The following is a 20089-nucleotide window of genomic DNA, read 5'->3' as shown; positions in this document are numbered from 1 at the left end:
AACGTAGTTCATCCCGCGCCCAAAAATAAACGCCACAATCCGACGATCAAGCGGTGATCGGCGATCGATGAAAAGTTCGGCGTACAAAAATCAGAACAGAAACGCGCATCAGACGGCGAGGTCGGCCTCCGGCGTCGGCGGAGTCAGCGTGCGCGGGCTTGACGGGGTCTCTGTGCTTGGCGGCGTGGCTTCTGCGCCGCGGGCAGTCTCGGCGGCATCATCGGTCGGGCTTGTTGGCGGCGTTGGCGTGCGCGTGGGCGTGGACGGCGTCGTCGTGGGCGTGGGCGTGGGCGGCGTTGTCGAGGGAAGCTGGTCCAGGATGAGGCCGACATGCGCCCTGTACCACGCCTTGACCGCCTAGGTGGTCTTCTCTTCACGAAGGACGGCCCGGGCCTGTGCGTCGGCGAGGCAGTGCTGGATGGATTCCTGCATGCGAGCGGTGGCCGCGTCGGCGTGTTTCCCCTTCTTGGCACCTTTGTTGCCGTCCGGCCGCCCTTCTGACGCGCCCGGAGCCGGCGCGTCCGGCTTGTATGTCTCCTTGGCCTTCTCGAGGGTGCGCTGGACTTTCGCCCACTTGTCGCACTTGTCAATGCGCTTGTAAACGTGGAGGTACTTGAACTCGGCGTCGTTGTTGCTCTGCCTATACAGGCCGAACATGCACAGCAACTGCGCGGGGACGAACAAACAGTTGGCGGGCGCACACGGCGAAGAGAGACGGGAGACCGGCGTGGCATACCTGATCCTCAATGCTGGCGCCGCTCTCCGGGCGAGCGGCCACCTCCTCGACGACACCATGCCATTTGTTGCACGCCCCCTGGATGCGCCCCCAATGGTTCGCCATCGCCTTCGATCCGCGCTGCATGTGGACGCCTTTGAAGTAGGGGTCGACGAGCTTGCGCTCGTCGAACTCGGCCTTGATGCGCTCCTAGTACGTGTCGATGCTCTAGTTCGCGCCGGTGGTTGGGTCGAGGCAGATGATTTTCCATGCCTCGGCGAGGCATTCCTTCTCCTTGGACGCCCACTTGATGCGCGGCTCGGCTGACCTGGCCGTCCGCTTCTTCTTCTTGCGCCTCCTCGCCGGCTCCTCCTCGTCCTCGTCCTCCTCCTCGTCCTCCTGCTCCTCGTCGCCGTAGACGTAGCCGAGCTCGCCGTCCATGCTGCCGCTGAGATCCACCGCCTCATCCGCGGTGAACCCGGGAGACGCGGCGGCTGCGGCCGATCCTTCCACGATGATGTCGTCCATGTCGGTCTCGGTCTCGTCGGCGTCGCCGAGGTGCGAGAAGGGCAGTGCGCAACGGCGGAGAGGGGGCGTCGGGGAGGACGCGTACGCGGGCGGCGAGTAGTTGTATGGAGGGTACTGCACGCCGGTGAAGGCGGGCGAGGGCGTGCGCTGGGCCGGGTGTCCATGGGGGAACGTGACATTTGGGTTGAACCCACCGTGCACGTCCCCGTCGGCGTAGCCCGGCGATCCCCATGGCTGCGGCGTCGGAGACCCGACACCTTGCTGGCCCCAGGGCGCGTATGGCGCGTGGTTGCCGGGGGGATTCATCATCCCCGCGCGTGCCCCAGGGCGCGTACGGCGCGTGGTTGCCGTGGTCACGGGCCTTCTTGGCGAGGGCCCTATTCCGCCGGTCGGCGATGGCGGCCTCCCGTCGCTGTACTTCTACCCTCCAATCGGCGTTTGTCATGCCCGGCGGCTTGGACGGCGGCGCCCTCGGCTTCCTCTGCTTCGGCTGGGCGACGGAGGCGGTCGCGGTTGCCGCGGCGCGGGGGACGACGTACTTCTTCGGTGCCATGGCGGCCGGCTGGGAGGCGAGCGGGAGAGAGAATGACGGGAGGAAAGGAGAAATGGGAGGGAACTGGGGGAAAAGCGGGAAGAAACGGCGGGAAGAGGCGCTCGACTCGCCGACAGGGCGGACCCACGCGCGCCTTTTTGCTTGTGCCGGCGCCCCAGGCGCCCAGGGCGCCGGGTTCTGCCTGGATCCGCCGGCACCAGATTCGACCCGAGCCGGCGAAAAACGGGCTTTTGGAGGGCGACTGAGCCGTTTTTTTTGGCACCGGCGCGGCAAAAACGCCTAGGGAGGGCCTGTTGGGGGCGCGGGTGGAGATGCTCCAACCCCCGCAAATCCCCCGAACCCGATCCCCTTTCCCTCGCCGCCGTCCTTCCCCACGAGATGCCGCCCGCCGAGGACGCCTCCGCTGCCGCCCCCCCGCAGGCGCCGACTCCGCCTCCCGCCCATGGGATGGGTCGGCTCGAGGCTGCTGCTGCAGTCGCCGCCGCCTGCGTTCCCGCTCGGCTCCAACGACGACCAGCTCGAGCGCGCTCGCGCTCGCGCCATGGCCCGCGCGGCCTCCGTCCGTCGACGCTCCCTTGCCGCATCTCTCGCGCCCAAGACCCCGCATCCCAACCTCCTCAACCGGGACGAGGTCATGGACCTATTCCATAACTGCATCAAACTCGCCTCGGAGAACGGACGTGCCTCACCCACCGTCAAAACCCTACATCGCTCCTGGATCTTACTAAGCTTGTTTTTTTTCTTCTCTATCTGTGGAAATTTGGCAGAAAATCAACCAGAAGAATACGTGGGAGCTGGGGCTCATCGACCACCTCAGCAAGATCATCCATGCTGGGGAGGAGGAGGACGACGAGACCAACTTCCAGAAAGTGCGCGTGATATGATCTTCCGTTTCCTTTCTTATTTTCAATTTGGGAACAGCTTTGTGTTTCTTTTTCTTATAAAATAATAAGATTGAGGAAACATTATGGTTTTGCGACCAGGCTAGCTGCACGCTAGAGGCTGGCGTCAAGATCTATTCTCTGCGTGTGGATTCGGTGCACTCTGAGGCGTACAAGGTGCTCGGCGGGATCAACCGCGCAGGAAGGGGGGAAGAGGCTGGTATGTATCCACTTGCGTTGTTAGTATCTTCTAATTGTGCACCAATTTGAATTTATTTGTCTCGTTTAAGAGGCTGGTATGTATACAAAGCTAGTACAAAGTTGGGTCATCTATTTTGGAACGGAGGAGTATCTTCTAATTGTGCACCAATTTGAATTTATTTGTCTTGTTTAAGCGGCTTGGTATAAATTGCAAATACTCTTATAATGCTGGAAACCAACTTTGCAAGCTAAACTCTGAAGTAAGCTGTCATACATGATGTCCGTTTGTGGTTTACTGATAAGATCAGTTTCTAAACTGATGCAAAGGAAAATAAGAACATCTTTTAGGTTTTTAATTTAAAAATATCACCATATCAGGACGACCTTAGCACCTTTTTGTTAAGGTAATAATTACAGTGTAATATTACCATTTCTTTGGGAAACCACTCAGTGCTACATTACCATGTTACGCTGGTTTACACGAGTGTGCACTTTGCATGAGGCATCGACCTTCTGAGAATGACGTAGGTTTGGTTTGGTACATCTTTTTTGTTTTATATTGTTATATGACTATTGTTGTGAATTCCCTATCTGTTTACTATTGTCATAAACTTAGCTTTGTGTTCATAGTTGCAAGTTTAATAACCATAGAAAAATATAAGCTGCACAACTACATTACAGTGTTTTGATTTGGAAATTGTAACAAGATTTGGGAGAAGGTGGCGATGCAGAGCCTGCACAAGAAGAAGGCGTCAACAAAAAGGATGTTGATAGGAGGGTACATTTCTTTAATACGATTTTTCACTACCTGCACTTCACTTGTTCTTTATCTTGCCAATGCTGTTTCGGCTATGCAGATTTCACCTGCTTCGACGCTGGAGCCCTCGTTTGAGGCTCTTAATGTGAAGAAGTTTGATGGTATGTTTCAAGCCTTTTCTCATTGTGCTTCTGTGGAATTTATTAATTCTATAATGGGGCTGAAACTACAAGGTCATTTTATTTGCAATTATAGCTGCCTTTACGGTGGATCCTCTATACCATCAGACCACTGCTCAGTTTGATGAAGGTGGAGCAAAGGGGCTCTTATTGTATAATCTTGGAGTATATGGCAGTTGTTGTGTGCTTTTTGATTCGTTTGAAGCGCCAGACAAATGCATCTTATCTGATCCTGAGAAGGCTGAGGTGATTGATCTTTCATTTGCTAAGGTAATATCAGTTTGTCGCTCTGCTGTGTAGATGCAGAAGTGGTAGAATTTTTTTTGAAACTGACGAATGTTTTAACATTTTGTAATTCACGAACAACTTTTGAATTTTTATGGTATTTTTCAATTGTTGAATATTTTCCGACTTGACGAAATTTTGTTCAATTCATGAATAATTTTTAATAGACGATATATTTAAAAAATCATGAACATCTTCTATTTCCGTTTTCAAATTTCCGAAGACTTCTTTTAATATGCGAACATTTTTTTAAAAACCGCGAAGATCTTCTAAATGCACAAACATTTAAAAATCGCAAAGACTTAAAAAAAATATTATTTGCAAACTCGGATCTGTTGGGCCAGGCCAAGCCATCAACTACTCCTGGGCCTCGGTCCAGCGGCCTATATGGTCCAGCACAAGGACACGTGTCGGCCTTATGATACTAGGACGAGGACACGCATCGGCATTGCATTGTCTTTGCGGCCCGACTGGATGGTATTGCTGGTTTACAACGCGAGCATCACCGCTCGTTTGGTCAGGGAGATGACGGTATTGCTCGTGGACAAAAGAGCATTACTGTTGTTTTGGTGGCTCGGCCTGGCCACCCCAGGGGCGCGGCCCAGTTTCACCCACTCCACCATGACGAAGAACAGGTCGGCTCCTGTTCTAACTCCGGCGATGGCGAGTCTTCGTCCAGCACCAGCTCATCACAAGAAATGATATCGATGCATGCAACAAACTGACCATTGCATGTCGTGCTAGGCAGTCTCAATTCATTGAAAACATAAGTAGTGAAAAATTGTTGCGGTTGTCATTTCGTCGTCACACTAGGGGTCCGTTACGCCGACGATACAACACTCCCCCGCCGATCGGCCCGGCCCGGCCACCCCGGGGGTCTTGCTCGCCGGCACGATGGTCCGCTCGCCCGCCGACTGGCTCGGCCCGACCACCCCACACTCGAAGAACGGGCCAACTCGAGTTGCTGCTCTACGGTTTGGGCGAAGGCTGCACCTTGAGCTCGGTCTTGCTCGCCGGCACGACGGTCCGCTCCCCTGCCGACTGGCTCAGCCCGGCCACCCCAGGGGCGCGGCCCTGTTTCTCCCACTCCGCCAGGACGGTGGACATCGCCACCGGCCCACCCGGCCAGGTCCGCCACAGGACGACCCGACACGTCTGAACCGCCGAGCGCAAGGGTCCGACGGATGACCCGTTCGTGCCCACCCGTAGACGATACGACTACCCGGACCCCTGGGACTTACTCCACCATCTCCCCCGCCGACTGGCTCGGCCCGGCCACCCCAGGGGCGCGGCCCAGTTTCACCCACTCCACCATGACGAAGAACGGGTCGTCTCCTGTTCTAACTCCGGCGATGGCAAGTCTTCGTCCAGCACCAGCTCATCACAAGAAATGATATCGATGCATGCAACAAACTGACCATTGCATGTCGTGCTAGGCAGTCTCAATTCATTGAAAACATAAGTAGTGAAAAATTGTTGCGGTTGTCATTTCGTCGTCACACTATGGGTCTTGGTAGATACATGCAGTCCTGGTCTCGCTGTGCCAATCGTATGTGACGCTTGGTGGAGAGAGCTCGTCCAACAGTAAGCGGCTTGTCTTGTTGTTCTCCGGTGAGCGTCACATACTACTAGCATTCCTCGCCCACGCCTGCGTCCCATGCTTCCGTCGCCGCCCATGCCGAAGTGGGTGAGCGCCTCGTAGAAGAAGCCATGTAGCGGGACGCGCATGCAGGTCTCCATTGTGCGCAGTGGAGGCCGACGCGGAAGGGCAGAAGAGCGACGTCCACATCAACATCTGGCAATGCTCTTGTCCGTTCCTCTTCCGGTCGTACTCCTTTCCTAATGTCGTACTTCATGCTCGTGGGATCCGGCTGGCACCACTTTTTTTGACAGGGACGGAGTGGAGGCAAGCGACCTCGAGGGCAGCCCGGCCACCCCTATAAAGCTGGGCAATTATTTGCTTTTGATCTAAAAAAACAGACAAATCACAGACTGAATTAGAGCATCGCTAGAGATCAGGAGGCTTGGGGCGTCTCACTCTTAGATTTGTAGTAGAAAGGTCAGACGCCATGCCAATCAAACAACGCATGCCTTTTTTTTGATTGGCATGGCGTCTGACCTTTCTAGGAAGCCAAGAGGCTCTGGCCAACAACAAAGTCATCGAGCAGGGCCTGGGTGCGGGCGAAGATGACATTGCGATTCTTGCCTGCCTGCTTCTTCTCGGTGACAGCCTTCTCCTTCTTCTCGAAGTCAATAGCCGCAGGCTTCTTGAAGTAGGTTATTCTGGGTTGAGAATGCGGGCAGAGAGGTTATGGAAAGCTAAAAAATCAAAGGATTCCTCTGGCCCGGTGCTAGCAGGCGCGTGTGGTCAAGGCCGCATTGGAGATAACATGCACACAGGGGCCGATGCCTCGTCCCCACGAGGCCACAACACCAAAGACGCTCCCAGCGATGAGTTCATGGAGACGTGCGCCTGCCAGCACCTAGCGATTGACGGTAGCATCTCATCCTTCCACCGTGCACTCCTCCTCTCCGACCGGGACGTTGATGCCTCGTCCCCACGAGGCCACAACACCAAAGACGCTACCCAGCAAGCAAAGGTTGAAGATTGTCCGAGAGTTGATCTACAAGAGAGGTTATGGAAAGCTAAACAAGCAAACGATTCCTCTGGCCAACAACAAAGTCATCGAGCAGGGCCTGGGTGCGGGCGAAGATGACATTGCGATTCTCGCCTGCCTGCTTCTTCTCGGTGACAACCTTCTCCTTCTTCTCGAAGTCAATAGCCGCAGGCTTCTTGAAGTAGGTTATTCTGGGTTGAGAATGCGGGCAGAGAGGTTATGGAAAGCTAAAAAAGCAAAGGATTCCTCTGGCTCGGTGCTAGCAGGCGCGTGTGGTCAAGGCCGCATTGGAGATAACATGCACACAGGGGCCGATGCCTCGTCCCCACGAGGCCACAACACCGAAGACGCTACCCAGCGATGGGTTCATGAAGACGTGCGCCTGCCAGCACCTAGCGATTGACGGTAGCATCTCATCCTTCCACCGTGCACTCCTCTCCGACCGGGACGTTGATGCCTCGTCCCCACGAGGCCACAACACCAAAGATGCTACCCAGCAAGCAAAGGTTGAAGATTGTTCGAGAGTTGATCTACAAGAGAGGTTATGGAAAGCTAAACAAGCAAACGATTCCTCTGGCCAACAACAAAGTCATCGAGCAGGGCCTGGGTGTGGGCGAAGATGACATTGCGATTCTCGCCTGCCTGCTTCTTCTCGGTGACAGCCTTCTCCTTCTTCTCGAAGTCAATAGCCGCAGGCTTCTTGAAGTAGGTTATTCTGGGTTGAGAATGCGGGCAGAGAGGTTATGGAAAGCTAAAAAAGCAAAGGATTCCTCTGGCCCGGTGCTAGCAGGCGCGTGTGGTCAAGGCCGCATTGGAGATAACATGCACACAGGGGCCGATGCCTCATCCCCACGAGGCCACAACACCAAAGACGCTACCCAGCGATGGGTTCATGGAGATGTGCGCCTGCTAGCACCTAGCGATTGACGGTAGCATCTCATCCTTCCACCGTGCACTCCTCCTCTCCGACCGGGACATTGATGCCTCGTCCCCACGAGGCCACAACACCAAAGACGCTACCCAGCAAGCAAAGGTTGAAGATTGTCCGAGAGTTGATCTACAAGAGAGGTTATGGAAAGCTAAACAAGCAAACGATTCCTCTGGCCAACAACAAAGTCATCGAGCAGGGCCTGGGTGCGGGCGAAGATGACATTGCGATTCTCGCCTGCCTGCTTCTTCTCGGTGACAGCCTTCTCCTTCTTCTCGAAGTCAATAGCCGCAAGCTTCTTGAAGTAGGTTATTCTGGGTTGAGAATGCGGGCAGAGAGGTTATGGAAAGCTAAAAAAGCAAAGGATTCCTCTGGCTCGGTGCTAGCAGGCGCGTGTGGTCAAGGCCGCATTGGAGATAACATGCACACAGGGGCCGATGCCTCGTCCCCACGAGGCCACAACACCAAAGACGCTACCCAGCGATGGGTTCATGGAGACGTGCGCCAGCCAGCACCTAGCGATTGACGGTAGCATCTCATCCTTCCACCGTGCACTCCTCCTCTCCGACCGGGACGTTGATGCCTCGTCCCCACGAGGCCACAACACCAAAGACGCTACCCAGCAAGCAAAGGTTGAAGAGTGTCCGAGAGTTGATCTACAAGAGAGGTTATGGAAAGCTAAACAAGCAAACGATTCCTCTGGCCAACAACAAAGTCATCGAGCAGGGCCTGGGTGCGGGCGAAGATGACATTGCGATTCTCGCCTGCCTGCTGCTTCTCAGTGACAGCCTTTAGAGTAACATGTCCCAAAAGGCAACATTGATAAACGAGAGTATTTAAAAAATGATCATAGTTTTCAATTTAAAAATTGAAAAATTTGAACAAATTTCAGTTTGAACAATTTTCAATTTGAACAATTTTAAGTCTGAACTCTTTTAAATTTGAACCTTTTCAAGTAAAAGAAACGAACAAAAACTAAATGCGCAAATTTCAGTTTGAACAATTTTCCATTTGAACAATTTTAAGTCTGAACTCTTTTAAATTTGAACCTTTTCAAGTAAAAGAAACGAACAAAAACTCAAGCTCTAATGGAGTGATCTGTGCTGATTGAGGATATGAGTTCACAATTTATTTGGTGCAGTATTATTGTCTTATGGGGTAGTAACAATAGTGGAAAGATTTTTGGTGCAGTATTATTGTCTTATGGGGTAGTAACAGTAGTGGCAAGCTAGATCTCAGCGATAATATCCAAGTGAGCAGCTCGATTTATATATGTCCTTTTTATTAGGTGAGTCTGAACTTATTTTTCGTCCTCTCTTTTGAACTTCTGTTATTCTGAAACTAGCTTCCAGTAGTGTTCCAAAGAGTGGGAGTGACACTGAATTGGAAGTTTCCACATCTTGTGCTTTTTATCATGCTATTAGTTCTTTTTTGGTACATGCACCGTCGACATAAGAATTTAGCTAAAAGTTATTCAGTTTGATCAAAACTAGAGCTAGCAGCAGCAGAACCCAGCAAGCTCAAGTACTCTGCTATAGCCTGCCCCTCGTTGCCAACCTCATAGTCATCCAGAGCGTCCCCCGTCAGCTCATTGGCGAGCTCATTTTCCATCAACCTGTCCCGTACTGGACGTTGATCATTTTAATGGTGTGCTCTTTACATGTTGCTTCCAATGGGATTTCAGTGAGTCGCTACTACTCTTTGACAGAACAAATTGAGCAAATGATAGTTCACATGCCTCTATCCAATGACATCTCTCCTACCTTGAGGGATATCATGGCTCAGTTTGATGAAGAGAATAAAAGGCCATCACATGATGCATCTTCCGGGCAAATGCTGGTGATGGAAGATCAGGTGGTTGACAGTAATGATGACAGCATGCCACCTGATTGTGGAACTTGGGATTTTGGTGGTTGTGATGATCAGGACAGTGCGTATGATGAAAACTGCAACCCAATGAATTTCAACTCAACAAACTATGAAAAGGTACTTGTAAACTAGACAAAATTGAGACATGGTCCTTCAGAAAAATAGTTACTACCTGGTTAGGGAAATATCTGTTGTCTACTTGAGCATTATGTACTTATCCATGCACTCCCTCCATTCCACAATAGAAATCCTCTTAGCCTCTCGAACTTTCCTCAAAATACTGGTCTTTCTAAACTTCCAACGCAACTTTAGTGACGGTGTTCCAGTTTATCGCTTCATCAATGGCATCAAGAAAAGAGTTAATTAATCCTTCTTGACTTCTTGTGCTTCTGTGCCTTGCTTTTAGGAGGAAAAAGAGGCAATTTAATTCCTTGGTGATAAAAAAGATATGGGCATGAAAATAACTGAAGGGTAACATGGACATCTCACTCACACTCTTAACTCTTGTGTCCAACTCCCAAACGATATCTTTTGAAACGAGGGAGTATTTGAAGGCATATGAGGAAAAGTCAATTAGTCATAGGGTAGAATTATTGATTTACATTTTGTATCTTGTACCTCAAGCATTTCTTTTGTTGTTATAATCTGCTGCCTACAACTGAGTATTGCTATTTCTCTTCTATTAGAACAATACCCACATCCAAGGTAGTACAAAAGAACAGTTATAGTTTGTGACAGGTTCAAAGTTCCAAACCTGATTCTACAAATTTGTTGTCTTGACGTGTATTGGTATACAGGGAACCGATGACTATGAGTACACTTTCCAGGGTCCAGACGGTCCTGATGTAGATGAAAGGCTCGAGAAAATTGCAGATTTGTTGTCACTCGGCGCGGGATTCTCTTCCAAAACAAATGCTTGGGCTGGACCCGAGCATTGGAAATATCGAAAAGTTAGAGGTAAACCCTGGCTAGTCCTATTATGATTCCATTTCAAATTAGCTTATTTAATACTGAGTTTACCATTGTCTAGATCTGGAGCCTGCCCAAGCTTCTTCTGGTGATTTGGAAGTAGCAAAAAAGGCAAAGAAGAAGAAAGGCAAAGAGGAGCCTGATATTGATTTCACCAAAGCATTGGAACATGAGAAGGCAAATGTTTTTGCACCTCCCAAGAACCCAAAATCATTGTTGCTGCCTGCAAATAAGGGTAGCTGCAACAATAAACTTCCAGAGGATTGTCATTACCAACCCGAAAGCCTTGTTAAATTATTTCTTCTTCCAGATATTTTGGTAATGCTTACTTTCATGAAAATTATTCTTGATACGGGCCTAGGATCGGGTGTAATAACTGTGCGCCTTTTTTTGCAGTGTCTGGCTCGGAGAAGAAGAAAACCACTTGGTAAGTTTTGTTACATTCTCGCATTCTGTATTTGAATTGAAGATTTTCGCTTAAGACTTTATTGTGCTTCTTTCTGGACCTGCAAAAATTGAAGCTTGAAAACAATAGGTTTACTTTTTTTCTTTCTATTTATACTATATGTGTCTTTACAAGTTAAAATTGTTGTTCCTCGTGTATCATATTGCATTATTGTACTTCTTTCTGGACTTGCTGGTTTTGATTGAAGACTTTATTGCTCTATTTACACAATCCGGGAAAGATTTAATCTGTTATGAACATTGACGTTAGGTAGCATTCCCTTAGCAGTATGTCTCAGCTTACAGTTGATTTTTGTACAGCAACAACAACAACAAAGCCTTTAGTCCCAAACAAGTTGGGGTAGGCTAGAGGTGAAACCCATAAGATCTCGCAACCAACTCATGGCTCGGGCACATGGATAGCAAGCTTCCACGCACCCCTGTCCATAGCTAGCTCTTTGGTGATACTCCAATCCTTCAGGTCTCTCTTAACGGACTCCTCCCATGTCAAATTCGGTCTACCCCGCCCTCTCTTGACATTCTCCGCACGCTTTAGCCGTCCGCTATGCACTGAAGCTTCTGGAGGCCTGCGCTGAATATGCCCAAACCATCTCAGACGATGTTGGACAAGCTTCTCTTCAATCGGTGCTACCCCAACTCTATCTTGTATATCATCATTCCGGACTCGATCCTTCCTCGTGTGGCCACACATCCATCTCAACATACGCATCTCCGCCACACCTAACTGTTGAACATGTCGCCTTTTAGTCAGCCAACACTCAGCGCCATACAACATTGCGGGTCGAACCGCCGTCCTGTAGAACTTGCCTTTTAGCTTTTGTGGCACTCTCTTGTCACAGAGAATGCCAGAAGCTTGGCGCCACTTCATCCATCCGGCTTTGATTCGATGGTTCACATCTTCATCAATACCCCCATCCTCCTGCAGCTCTTTTGGGTTTCATCTCCATAAGAGTGGCTGAGTTTTTACGTTGGCTCGCCAAGCCTATCACAACCCTCCTCCTTTTCCCAGGCTTGGGACCGGCTATGTTGAGACAACATAGGCGGAGTTTTACAGTTGATTTTTGTAATCTAAAAAAAATGGTAGCCCGGTGCACATATCTTCCGCTTGCGCAGGGTCCGGGGAAGCGTCCGACCACTTTGTCTTTTGTACGCAGCCTTTCCCTGCATTTCTGGAAGAGGCTGTTTCCAGGAAATTATTTTATAATCTGCTGCAGAAAAATAGCCTCAAAAGTAAAAAAAAATTGTCAAGAAAATGATAATTTTGATAAAATCTGGCTAGATGATCCCACTTAGCAGAATCCGCCGCAATGCGGAACGAAGCCTGCAGCTCATACTAGGTTATGCCTTCATGAGTACTATTTGCCTATATTTCTGTTGATGTGATTTTGTTATTTTTTCTGACATCATTTATCTGGTACAATGGTCCACGGTGCCTTTGACCTCCTTATAGATGATTCAAGGGGCAACAGCGATGACTTTATGCCATCCAGACATTGGGACGATGATGACCTGGGCAATGATCATGTTGATGAAGGGGATGCGGCTAGTGATGTGGAAGAGCCAGTAAATCTTATTGCCAAACCAAGACAGGTGCATCCTCTGCCCCTTCTGCTTTCAAGACATTCATCTCTATGTACTTATATTTGGACGTTGTCCTGTATGTTATCTTTCTGTGTCCATCTGAATGTCAATGGCCAGAAAAATCATCAAATGAACAATATTGTAGGCTTAAATGGCAGATAGTGGTTTAATCTCCACCGAGCAATTACTATCACCAGCTGTATTTAGTGCTCGTGATTGTCTTTGCCATATTATGTTACAAGTTTACAGTAATATACTGATCCAAGGTCAAGACATGTATAGCAAACAATATTGAAACAAGGTTTACGAGTCGACGAGTCGATGAGTCGTTCCGAGGTTGAGACTCGTAGACTAATCGTGACTAGTCTATACTAGTGCTGGACTAGTCGACATGGTACTGTAGTACTCAAATATTAATACCTAGTAGGTGTATGTAGTATGTACTAACAGTACAATATGCAATAAAACGAAGTGCTAGGCGATGCTCGCCAGGCCCAGCCCAGTGCCACGCAGCACCCCCCAGCTGGCCCATTTGGGCCCAAGTAGCCAGCCTACTTAGCCTCCCAGTCACTGGAACCCTAGCTCCCGATCGATCCCAGTGCCGCCGCCAGCACCATCATGCACAGGAGCACGCGCACGCGCGACCCGTGCCTACAGCCGCCTTCCGCCGGCCCCGGCCGCTGCCGCCAACCACAGCCATGCCTCCTCCTCTCCTCTCCTCTATCTCTCTTCTCTCTCGTCCCAGGGCCGCGCACGCCTACGTGTCACGGCCATGGCCGCCGCCCGAGCATGAGCTCCGGCCGGGCTAGGTGACTTCTCCCCTCAAAATTTTGAGTCGCTCGACTCAAATAGCTCGACTAGTCTACGACTAGTCTGTCGACTGCTCAGACTCAACCAAGTAGTCTACACGAGATTTGTAGTCGGCACTCAAGTTGTGACTCGTAGACTAGTCTGTCGACTAGTCTCGACTAGTCTCGACTAGTCCCTCGACTCGTAATCAGTGTATTGAAATAAGCAGTTGGAAATTTGCTACATGGCTCCAAGATACACATTTCCATATTTCACTTTAATTGTTTGAGGATCCAAGTCAGGCAGTGGGTTGTATGCACTAAGGCGCTTATGTGGACTTGTGCACCAAGTTCTATAGTTTACCATATAATGGTATGCAAACCTCTGAAATGACTTGACAACATTCAGACGACATGCATGTAAACATGCCATACAATTTCAGGTCAAAATTTTACCCACACATCAAAGACCAAAAGGGACAAATTCAGCAGTGAATATTTCCAAATCTGAAATGAAACAATGTTCTGGTGCTATCTAGTACTCCCCCCTTCCCAAAATCTTAGGCACATAAACTTCTCTAAAAAAAGCCGAAAATGTAAGGCAGATTTGGAACTCTACCTTCTGGCTCCCAACACACGGTATTCTCTCCCGTACAGCCAGATTGGGAACTCTATGTTGCGGTTAGACAGAGCCCACCTTGCCTAGCTCTTCCCGCGCAATTTCTCCTCTAGAGCCACCCTGTTTGCTATTTTCATGGATCGGACAACCATGTTTGTTACAGGATATCGTCTATAACTGTGCGGTTCAGCAACGACCATCTGCATGCTATTTTTTCTGCCAAAAGTTTACGCGCCATAGATAATCATAAGGAGGGAGTACTATGCTTAGTCAATTTTTTTCTTTTATTGTTTCGTAGTGAGAGGATTGAATCTGGATCTGATTTTTCATTTCATGGTAGATGCATGTAGGAAAAAAAATAGATGTTTTCCTTAACTTTTTGAATGTTGAACTAAAGGTGTGGTGCGCTGAGCCGCTGATTGCACCTAAAATCCTCGGTGCTCTCAAGTCTCTCAAAGGATCTAAGCACAATCTTAGATGTTTTTACACGAAAGGCTTATATAAAGCCCTAAACAGCCGGCACCCAACCATACAAACACCGCACTGAGTTCATCAGTATAACAATTACAGCCCAAAACAAATCAAACAATAAAAGAAATATCAAATGTCTGATACGGCGACAACTTAGCACTCGGCACGAGCTAGGATTGACCCTTAGCCGCCCTAATTATAGAGTGAAGAGCTCTGATTGCTGCCATCGGTGCTCCCAATGGTGCTCTGCTTTCTTCGCCAATGGCATCCTAGTGCCATGCAATAGAGATAAGTTGCTCCTCTAACATGGTATCATGAGCCCTGGTTTAGTTTTTTTTCTCTGGACGTGCAACTCGTCCAAATCAATCTTGATCAAATTCTTCTTTTTCGTCTCGTCACATCTGGATTGTTTCCACAGCTCCATTTTAGTTCATACCCTGTTGTCTTCTCTGTTTTCCTTGCTCAAATCGGATCACGACCTCGACCCGGTGGTGAGATCAGACTGAGTTTTTTCTAACATATAACTATTGGACGAATCGGGCCGTTGCTAGGCCGGGCCTCCAACTCGTACTCTGCCTTCTGGCCCTCGCCGCTGTGACTCATGCCATTTGGGAGCTTGGCTGGCTTGATTTTTTCTTCTGCTGCCACCATTGCCAGTCTCTCTAGCCCGTTGCCTTGTCTAGTATGCGCTTCATAGTTCTATATTTTCCGCTGTGTCCACCAAATTCGTTGCTCTTTCGTGTTTCTCATGCCATGCGAGGCCAGTAGGCCACCAAACCTTTATATGTCTGCCTTCTTTTCTGGTCCTAGTCCATTTCTAATACAACTTTTGTGGTCTTTCTGGTCCTTGTTGTCTTCAATAGGATTGTTATGGCCTCCTTTTGCATCGTCGTCGATCTATGTCCATTTTATTGCCGCCGTGTTTCTTTGCTGCCAGTTTCTTGGGCTATGATTTCTTGCACAATGCTTCATTCTCTTGATGTGCCGTCTTCTTTCGATGACCCATCTTCTCTTGTATCTTCCCATGATGCATTATCTTCTTGTGATGTGCTGCCTTCTCGGTTACCCCCCACCCCCCTGCTTGATTTAACAGTTTTTTTGTCTATCTTACTATACATTTGCCCCATGTGGTATGCAATAGGGGTAAGTTGCTCCTCTAACAGGAATCACCCACTTGATGGTCAACTTGTTTCTAATATTCGACAGAGCCCAACTCTGCTGCGAATCATGTCTAATTGATCCTACGTCATATTGACCTAAGGTGTCCCCACTTAAATCGAAGAAATCACCAAAACAAGAATGGTTCCAGTTGCACATCAGGAGTTCCCTCGCGCAGCTCCACATAAACTTGGTCATCGGGCACCAATACGCAATTCCCGGAACTTGGCCCATTCCCCTTCCGGATCTGATCACTAGAGGGCAAATTGCCTCGAAATAACTTCCGTGGGAAGATCTTAACCTTTAGAGGGATTGATCTTTGTTAGATGTAGCAATCATAAACTTTCAATAACAAAAGAATTGTAGTGTACACAGAAGAGTATTCACAGGAGTGCACCCTCTGACTGCACAACATATGTCCAGGCCACCACATGCACAAACAAAGTGAGCACATCTATGAAATTGTTCATGATACTGGACCACCGTATTAGATGACATGCCCACTCGGTCTCTTACTGCATTAAAGCAGGGGCAGGAAGTGATAACATTGCAACAGCTACACTCTTCTTGGCACACATTTTGAATAATGCTTAACGGATGTGCAGTGCGAAGTGGAGATGGTGAGTTAAAGCCATTTTGAAGAACTGTCTCTATCTACTTTTTAGCTATTTTGACTTGCGCCAATCCATCAATTGTATTTGGAATTTAACGATGTATCACCCCTATCGATTCAATCTTGTGCATGATCAATCACTTCATATTCAACCTGCACATAAACTTTGCTTTGTGCTGCTTAATAGTTCCCTAGGTTAGGAAATCACATGTTAAATACCTGGGGTGTGTTCCCCACCAAACATTTGGCTAGACAATTTTGATCAAGGTTTTGTGCGCCCAAGAGTTGGCCAACCTTGGCTAAAAAAATTACTAGAGTGGGTAAGGAGCTATTGGCATGCCAAAAAGTTCGCAACCATCCAAACCAAGTCCAAAGTTCTGGCCATGGCCGAAAAATTGGTAAGGCACATGTTGGCTACAACCAAACATACCCTTTAACCTGTTCCACTGATGTCCAAATTTCACTCCTATTCATTGGGCACTGACCCAGGTTGTTTTCTTAGTGTGGGCATATTTCTGTATGCTTTGATTGTATTTTCACTTTTCTGGAATCAATGGCTAATGTGTTAAAAATCACATATGAATGTCTGATGCTTTCATGAGTTCATGGCTCTGCATAGAGTTGTTCAACAATTCGTCAGCCACTTGGGGTATTAGTTTGTCCGACTTAATCAATAACACGGTTTCAATATGCTCTGGATCTTGCCTGTACCTTTGCAATGTTATTGCTAGTATTTTGGTTTGGGTAGTATGTTATCATAAGAATTTGGGTTAAAATGTATTGTCATGATAAAGTTTGAGTCTTAAGTGGCTAGTTCAGTCTGTCCATGGGCATGCTTTGTAATTTAGTAGAATGCAAGGAAATATAATTGTCCTTTTGACCTTTTCCTCATAAAGAGTCTTCTCTATCACCACCACCATCACCACCACAGCCTTTAGCCCCAAACAAGTCGGGGTAGGCTAGAGGTGAAACCGATAAGATCTCGCAACCAACTCATGGTTCTGGCACATGGATAGCACGCTTCCACGCACCCCTGTCCATGGCTAGTTCTCTGGTGATACTCCAGTCCTTCAGATCCCTCTTCACGGACTCCTCCCATGTCAACTCTTCTCTATCACCACTGGTTTATTTTTTCCTACAATCATCTGATCTTGCTTTCAAACCAGCCAATATCTATCGACCCTCTTCTGCACATTATACCCTGTTATGAACTACTGTTTCTGACACTGATGATGCCACATAATGTCTGTGCAACATCGGGTTAGTCTATACTCGACTACCGAGGGCTCCTCCAATCTACAGTTGTTGGCCTTTGGGCAGCGTGCTAAGCCCAAACAGTTATATACAGAATTTTTTATTGTTCCAGGCTGATGACTCTTATAAGTCTGAAATTGACTTATGTTGCTCTTTGTGGTATAACCAATTTACTTTTGGGCTGTTGGTCAGTTCTGAGCTGATGCCTGTTTTCTTTGTGACTGAATCATAGGTCAATAAGATCGATGTACAATATGACAAGGTATCGAAACAAGTCGATGTTCATGCCTTAAAGGAAGTGCTCTGGAATCACATTCATACATCTGCTAAGACTGCTGATCTGGTAATACACGTGCTTTGGTTACTACTAAGTACTATCATCAAATATAGGTCTAACTGTCATTTTTTATGTAGATTAGCTGTGGCATCCCCACTTAAAAGTACTTGTTTAGGCTTGATGGATTATGACTTTTTTCCTATTCATTGCAATGCTACATATCTTGATGGATTTTTTGATATATTACATACGGGGCCACTGTAATCTAATACAGTATATACCAAGTAACAACCATGCTATTGCCATTCACTGGCTTTCTTGGTCCAAAACAGTTTTTGGTAATCAAGTTGCTTAGACTAAGGTGACATTTTGGGTCTGAGTTTTTGTAAGGATATTCTGTTTGTCTTACTGTAATAAGCAATAGCCTTACTGCTCATCGCTGGAATGTTTCAAATTGCTATGGGCGGGATGTCCAACCTTTGAGGGACTGAAAAGAAATATCTTTAGCCGTCGAAAACAAATTTGTTGTGGTTTGACAATTTTTTGGGTGCCACATATTCTTAGTTTGATTTAAGAAAACACAAGAATTTTCGTTGTGACCAAACATGGAATATTTGAAAAAAGGATCATTTGCAACACAGGCAACTGGAGTTATGTAGTACTTACATTCATATGCACCTACATACCTAATACGTTGCCCATGTTTTATTGATACCTTTAAACAAAAAACAAGGGTTTTAATAATAGTATAGTACTTAAAATCAACCCTCCTACTTGACTTTATGCTCCCTCTGTCCGAAAAAGCTTGTCCCAAGCTTGTCTCTCAAATGGATGTATCTAACACTAGGTGCTAGATACATCCATTTGAGGGACAAGTTTTCTTGGACGGAGGGAGTATTCATTAGCAACACGGGCAACTGGAGTTATGAATCTATATTTGTATGCATCTACATACCTACTCCGGTAGTGGCATAGTGCACTCATGCATTTAAACGGGGCCTTAAAAGAACATTGTTACTTAACAGGTTTGAGTACATGTACATTTTTGTCAGGGGAATAGAATAAGTTTACATGTAAACAGTTAACATCGCCATGTGCACACATTATATTACATTCTTCACTAGTATTATGATTTCCTTACTTTGTTGGTAAGAACCATTTTCCCTTCCCGTCTTCTGGTTTGGGTACGAAATTACTTGTAGTATTTAAGCCTGATTGTACTTGGTCCTGCAGGAAAGAGATGGCATAGAACCGTCTCTGTGCCTGACGAAGGTACTGCATGATCTTCCATGCAGTAACAGAGATGTTTCAACGACTGAAATCTCGCCACACCTCTATTTCATTTGTCTCTTGCATCTGACAAATGAACACAGCTTGACGCTGCGCGACTGCCCGACGTTGGATGAGATCGACATATACATTCTGACTTCACCGCTTGTGAAGTAATCTCTGCTCGTCTGATATTTTATTATGCTACACTGCATTTTGTATCATGTATTTATTTGATGCCATTTCTAATTGATCGGGATTTCCCAGGATGTATATGCTAACCTGCAAGTGCTTGATGGCTATCTGTAATCACCTTTCGTGGCATGGCTTATGTGATGAACATCGACATATTTTGCCATTTTTTTTAGCAAACATGTTTTGCAGTTCTTTTTCCACATGTATCTCGCCAATAGCAAGAGAATTAATGGTTGATCTTTTGGTTGACATGCGTTATTTTCTGAAGACGAGACATGGCTTTATTTGTCACTAAGACATTGCTAATCATCACTAAGGGGATTTTACAACGTGGCTACAGAAGCCAAAGACCAAGCAAATTCGTGGAGTAAACTTGCCTGTAGCATTTCTATGGCACGCATCATATCATTTCTTCACATCAAGAATGTATCATAAACTTGTTGCATGTCTTCTTTTTTAGAAAAGGAGGATGACCCTGGCCTTTGCATCTTCATCTTGAAGATGCATGCAGTCACTTTATTAATTATTCACAAAGATCTTATAAAATAATACACCAATACGTTTGAAGCCATCATCTTGCAACATCTGTTGCTACTCCTATCCATTGATGAAGGGGTGCATAAAATGTGAGCCGAACACTCAGACTTTTCATCTAGCCTAACAAGCCGGAGGCCCCAACTAAGTCACATACATGGTCTGGGCCACAAACCGGTCTGATGCACTCATAGGTTGTTGCTGCCGTCTTCCATCAACCCATCTTCAGGTATTGATACATCGACCTTGCCAGCCTGTCGTCGACGCCCCCATGGCGCTAGACAATGCCTCCTCCTTATGTGCGTCCATCATCATGCATCCGTCGTTGAGACTTTGTTGCGCCTCACCGCCGAGACTCCATGACGTCGACGCGTCACAGTGA

The 20089-nt window shown here is 47.5% G+C and overlaps 1 pseudogene; it reads left to right on the top strand.

The window, feature by feature from the left end:
- The first annotated feature begins 2159 nt into the window (after positions 1-2159).
- LOC123078358 (condensin complex subunit 2-like) lies at positions 2160-19431 on the top strand (annotated as a pseudogene).
- The last annotated feature ends 658 nt before the right edge of the window (positions 19432-20089 follow it).

The sequence above is a fragment of the Triticum aestivum genome, chromosome 3D (assembly GCF_018294505.1).
Source record: "Triticum aestivum cultivar Chinese Spring chromosome 3D, IWGSC CS RefSeq v2.1, whole genome shotgun sequence".
Lineage (NCBI taxonomy): Eukaryota > Viridiplantae > Streptophyta > Magnoliopsida > Poales > Poaceae > Triticum > Triticum aestivum.
This window is presented reverse-complemented; position numbering and strand designations above follow the sequence as displayed.